Here is a 6691-nt window from a genome sequence, read left to right as displayed (position 1 = left end):
TCCTCATAAAAAACCAAAGAATATTTTGTAAATAGTTAAAAGTAATAAATTATAGTGATAAATGCAAAAACTAAATTGTAATCTGAATTTTACTAAAATATTTCCTAACAATATTTTTTATAACCGTTAATTTTTTTTTTCAAATAAGTAGCTTAAAATAACTTACCATAACAATATTTAATAATAAATTTATATAAATGATTATATTGTTACATTTAAAATCAAAAAACAATATTTGATATTTTAAATAATTATAATAAAAAAAAATTAAAGCATAAAGAAAATAAATTTTAAAAAATTAATTAATAATAACAATAGCTATAAATAACATTAAACCATATATTATATTTAATTTTATTCATGTGTAACTTGCGGATAGAAGTTATTCAAACAAGTGAGATTATGCATTTATAATTGATGTATTTATCATGTAATTCAAAATAATCAATATATTATATTTATTTAGTATATGAATTACTATATCAAATTTAACAACTTTATTGTTATATTTAATATATATATATATATATATATATATATATATATATATATATATATTTGTGAAGACTTCAACTATATAAGTGTTTCTGTATAATTTGCGGGCATTTGCGTAGTATACTTATAATGTAAACATTTTTCCTATCACCATATTAATTTGAAACTCTCATTCATTTTTCCTTTCACCACATTCATTTGAAACTCCCATGAATTTTCAATTTTTTTCTAATAATGATTATAAGTTGGTTGATAAGGTTAAATAAATATCAAACCTAAAGTGTAATCATATATAAACTAAATTTCAATATTAAAAGAATATATTTTCTTATACTTATAAAGTTATGTTTTTTTAACTTTTAACATATTATAATTAATTTATTAGGTCTAACATGTTGTTGTATGTAAACCGTTATCATTTTTAAGCTATAACTTTTGAAAATTTTGTATAAAATACTTAAATTGTTAATTTAAATATAACCTTACACGATCAACTTAAATATAAATTTTAGTTCAACTTAAACAACCCAAAAAATATTTTGTAAATAGTTAAAATAATGATTATAAGTTGGTTAATAAGGTTAAATAAGTATCAAACCTAAAGTCTCATAAAAAATAAACTAAATTTTAGTATTAAAATAATATTTTTACTTCTACTTATAAATGTATGTCTTTAACTTTTAACATATTATACTTAATTTGTTAAATGTAATATGTTGCTATATGTAACCATTATCAGTTTAAAACTATAACTTTTGAACAATTTGGACAAAATACTTAAATTGTTAATTTAAATATAACATTATAGGGTCAACTTCAATATAAATTTGAGTTCAATTTAAAAACGCAAAGAGTATTTTGTGAATAATTAAAAGTAATTGTAGTGCTAAATACAAAAACTAATATTTAATATCAATTTAGCTAAAATATTTTCAAAAGATATTTTTATAATCGTTAAAAGTTTTGAAGTAACTAGCTTAAAAGAACTTACAATAACAATAGTTAAAAAATAACTCTATATAAATGATTATATTGTTACATTTAAAAACAAAAAAAAAATAGATCTTTTAAATAATGACAATGATAGAAATTAAAATGTTAATCAAATAAATTTAAAAAAATTAATTAACAATACAACAACTATAAATGATATTAAACCATATATTATATTTAATTTTATTTGTGAGTAACACTCAGGTAGAAGTCATTCAAAAGATTGAGATTATACAGTTTTACTAGATTTATATATTATCATATAATTCAAAATAATCAATATATTATATCAAATCTAACAACATAAGTGTCATATTAAAAAAATAAATATTTGTAAAGATTCCAGCTATATAGATGCTTCTGCGCAATGCGCAGACATTCGCCTAGTATACTTATAAATGAATCATTTTTCCTTTCAACACATTAACTTGAGACTCTCATGCATTTTTACTTTCACCACATTCATTTGAAACTCCCATGACATTTCAATTTCTTTCTAATAATAATTATAATTTGGTTAATTAGGTTAAATAAATATTAAATCTAAAGTATAATCATATATAAACTAAATTTCAATATTAAAATAATATATTTACTACTACTTATAAAGTTATATTTTTTAACTTTTAACATATTATATTTAATTTATTAGTTTTAATATATTGTTTGCTGTAAACCATTATCATTTTAAAGATACCATTTTGGAGCAATTTGTATAAAATAGTTAAATAATTAATTTAAATATAATATTACATGGTCAACTTAAATATATATTTTAGTTTAACTTAAACAACCCAAAGAATATTTTGTAAATAGCTAAAAGAGATAAATTATAGTGTGTTTCTAATATTGATTATAAGTTGGGTAATAAGGTTAAATAAATATCAAATCTAAAGTGTAATCATAAATAAACTAAATTTCAATTTTAAAATAATATATTTACTTATACATATAAAGTTATGTCTTTGACTTTTAACATATTATACTTAATGTTTTTTAGATTTTATATGTTGTTATATGTAAATCATTATTATATTAAAGCTATACTTTTTGAACATTTTGGACAAAATTCTTAAATTGTTAACTTAAATATAACATTATAATGTCAACTTAAATATAAATTTCAGTTCCATGTTAAGAATCGAAGAATATTTTATAAACAGTTAAAAGTGATAAATTGTAGTGATAAATACAAAAACTAAATTGTAATCTCAATTAAACTAAAATATTTCTAAAATATATTTTTATAATCGTTAAAATTTTCAAATAAGTAACTAAAAATAACTTACAATAACAATAGTTAAAAATAACTCTATATAAATGATTATATTGTTACCTTTAAAATAAAAAAAATAGTGTTTGATGTTTTAAATAATTATAATGATAGAAATTAAAATATTAAACAAATAAATTTTAAAAAAATTAATAAACAGTTAAAAGTGATAAATTGTAGTGATAAATACAAAAACTAAATTGTAATCTCAATTAAACTAAAATATTTCTAAAATATATTTTTATAATCGTTAAAATTTTCAAATAAGTAACTAAAAATAACTTACAATAACAATAGTTAAAAATATCTCTATATAAATGATTATATTGTTACCTTTAAAATAAAAAAAATAGTGTTTGATGTTTTAAATAATTATAATGATAGAAATTAAAATATTAAACAAATAAATTTTAAAAAAATTAATTAACATGGTTTGACCAAACAACAGGGACCATCCGAGTGCAAAAAAAAGTTAGGGATCAAACGTTCAATTTTGACCAAACCATAGGGACGATTTCTGTAATTTACTCAATTAAAAATAATAATTGTACATAACATTAAACCATATATTATATTTAATTTTATTCATGTGTAACTCGCGGGTACAAGTTATTCAAACGATTGAGATTATGAAGTTATAATAGATGTATATATTATCATTTAATTCAAAATAATCAATATATTATATCAATTTAATGTACAAATTATTATATCAAATTTAACAACAACGTTATTGTTATATTAAAAAAAAGCATATATTTGTAAAAATTTCAACTATATTGGTTATTATGCGCAACAAGCGAGCATTCACCTGGTATACTTATAAATGAAACATTTTTCCTTTCACCACATTCATTTGAAACTCCTATACATTTTTCCTTTCACCACATTCATTTGAAACACCGATGACATTTCAATTTCTTTCTAATAATAATTATAATTTGGTTAATTACGTTAAATAAATATTAAACCTAAGTAATCATATATAAACTAAATTTCAATATTAAAATAATATATTTACTTGTACTTATAAAGTTATGTTTTTTTCTAACTTTTAACATATTATACTTAATTTATTAGTTTTAATATATTGTTGGATGTAAACCATTATCATAAAATACTTAAATTATTAATTTAAATATAACATTATAGAGTCAACTTAAATATAAATTTTAGTTAACTTAAACAACCCAAAAATATTTTGTAAATAGTTAAAAGTGATCAATTGTAGTGTTGTGACATCCCCATTTTCACGGCCAGAAAAGACCGATTTGTTTATGTTTTGTTTTATAAAATCAGAGTAATCTTTTAAAGAAAACGGTTGCGGAATTTGTTCCCAAAACAAGATATGATAATAACTTATCAAAACATTTCTCAAAGAGAATGTATTTTCATTTAATAATAAAACATCGGGATGTCATGTTCTGATACAGATATATAAGCATAAACAGAACTTGCGTTCAATTACACTAATGATTTATATCTCCTTTAAATCTCTCTATGAAATATGTCTTCGTATCGATACCTGTGATACAAAGAAAACTGAGTGGGTCAGGCTTGGGAGCCTGGTGAGCATATAGGGTTTTCATCCCACAATGTTATATCATATATTTATAAATATAGAACATTCAAATTTGTACAATTTCACCATATAAAGGCAAATCTTATCCCACCCCATCGATCCTCACAGCGACACGATCTAAACTCTCGTATCTAAAATTTTCCTCTTTACCTGATCCCTACTCACGGATCTAAACTATCCTCTTCACCGATCCATATTCATGGATCTAAAACTAACCTTTTTCACCTGATCCATACTCACGGATCTAAAACTACCTGATCCATACTCACGGATCTAAAACTAACCTCCTGATCTGATCCATACTCCCGGATCAATAATTGTACCCAATCCATACTCCCGGAATAAGGACAATTAACTATACCCTAATCCTGATCTGATCCATACTCCCGGATCAATAACTGTGCCCAATCCATACTCCCGGACTAGGGACAATTAACTTAGTCTTAATCCATACTCCAGGACTAATAACAAGTTTTATCCCTTTACCTGATCCATACTCCCGGATCTAAAACTAACCTCTTGGTCTATCCATACTCGCTGAATAACTAAATCAACAACAACAACATCGGGGCCTCTCATCTGTTTATCACACATCAATTATCTACCCATGTTCTACCCAACATATTAGTAGATAAAAATATATATTTTTATACATAGTTTAAAACCTGTATAGCATTCTAATTCAATACCTATTCCACATAACAGATGAGGCACACCCATATAACACGTATTTCATAGAGAATAAAATCAGATCTATGAGATAGAAGAAAGTGAATATACATTCACACACATAACAAAAAAATTATACACATAACACATATTTCGTATAAAATACTTCATAATTATGCGTTAGAAGAAAGTAACCACACACTCACTTGATTAGAAGATGATCGGACAACACTACGACTTGTAGAAGTAGTATTCTTCGGTAGATCTGGAAGATCTTCACAAAAACCGGGCTCCTCGCGGGCAGAGCTTCGGCTCGGGAATCGCACTTCTCGGGATCTTCGGGGCCTCGGGAATTGCTTCGGGGCACGGGAATGATACCGGGGCTTCGGGATATTATTGGCACGCAAAACGATGAAAAACTTAGAGAGAAAGGAAGAAAAATCGCAAGGAAAATGGCTAATCTCGAGTTCTATTTATAGGCTGCTGGGTCTGGGATTACGTTGGGCGTACTCAGTACGCTGGGCGTAATTAGGTTACGCTGGGCGTACATTGACGTCACTGCATGCGTCAATTGGTGGCACTCGAGTATTGGTAAGACAAGTTGCACCCCTCTGAGTACGTTGGGCGTACTCAAATTACGTTGGGCGTAATTTGACTCATCGAACTTCTAAATTGCGTAACTTTTGCATACGAGCTCCGTTTTCGATGTTATTTATATCCCCGCGTAGGTGAGACTACGCTCTACAACTTTTGTTTAGACTCCGTCGGCTAATTTTGACTTTATTTTTATTATTTATTTTTAGTAGGTCGGGACAGGAAAACTCCATTATAAAATCATAACTTCTTTATCCGACGTCCGTTTTCACCTATCTTTTTATCGTTTTACTCCTATTAACAAGACCTTCGATTCTCATTTAGATTGTTTCGGCTAAAAACCGCTCGGTCTCAAATCAAGTATTCGGGCTGCATACCGCTAAGTCGAAACTTAGAAAAATCATAACTTCCTTATACGAAGTCAGATTTGGACGTTCTTTTTATGCACGCTCATGGTTAAACAAACTCTACGACTTTCGTTTAGATTGCTAAGGCTAAATATCACTCTAACGTAAATTCACTTTTTACGTCATTCAGCGTTGTGCCGGTTCCGTCGCGAAACTTCGACAGGTCATAACTTCTTCGTTATAACTCGGATTTCGGCGTTCTTTATATGCACGGAAACCTTGTAACATATAATATAACTTAATTAAGATTATTCCTTCAAAATAATCTTCCATCAAAAAGTCATTTTTGACGATTAACGTCTCTAATTGACTTGCCCGGATCTACGGGCGTTACAAGTGTCTTTGTAATAATGATTGTAAGTTGGTTAATAATGTTAAATAAATTTCAAACCTAAAGTATAATCATAAATAAACTAAATTTCAATTTTAAAATAATATATTTTCTTTTACTTATAAAGTTATGTATGTAAGTTTTAACATATTATATTTAATTTATTCGATTTAATATGTTATTGTATGTAAACCATTATAAGTTTAAAGCTATAAATTTTGAACAGTTTGAAAAAATAATAAAATTTTTAATTTAAATATAACATTACAATGTTAACTTGAATATAAATTTCAGTTCCACTTAAAAAACCAAATAATATTTTGTAAATAGTTAAAAGTGATAACTTG

Source organism: Lactuca saligna, chromosome 4 (assembly GCF_052625555.1).
Source record: "Lactuca saligna cultivar CGN05327 chromosome 4, ASM5262555v1, whole genome shotgun sequence".
Lineage (NCBI taxonomy): Eukaryota > Viridiplantae > Streptophyta > Magnoliopsida > Asterales > Asteraceae > Lactuca > Lactuca saligna.
The sequence above is the reverse complement of the archived record's forward strand: the minus strand, read 5'-3'. Positions refer to the sequence as shown.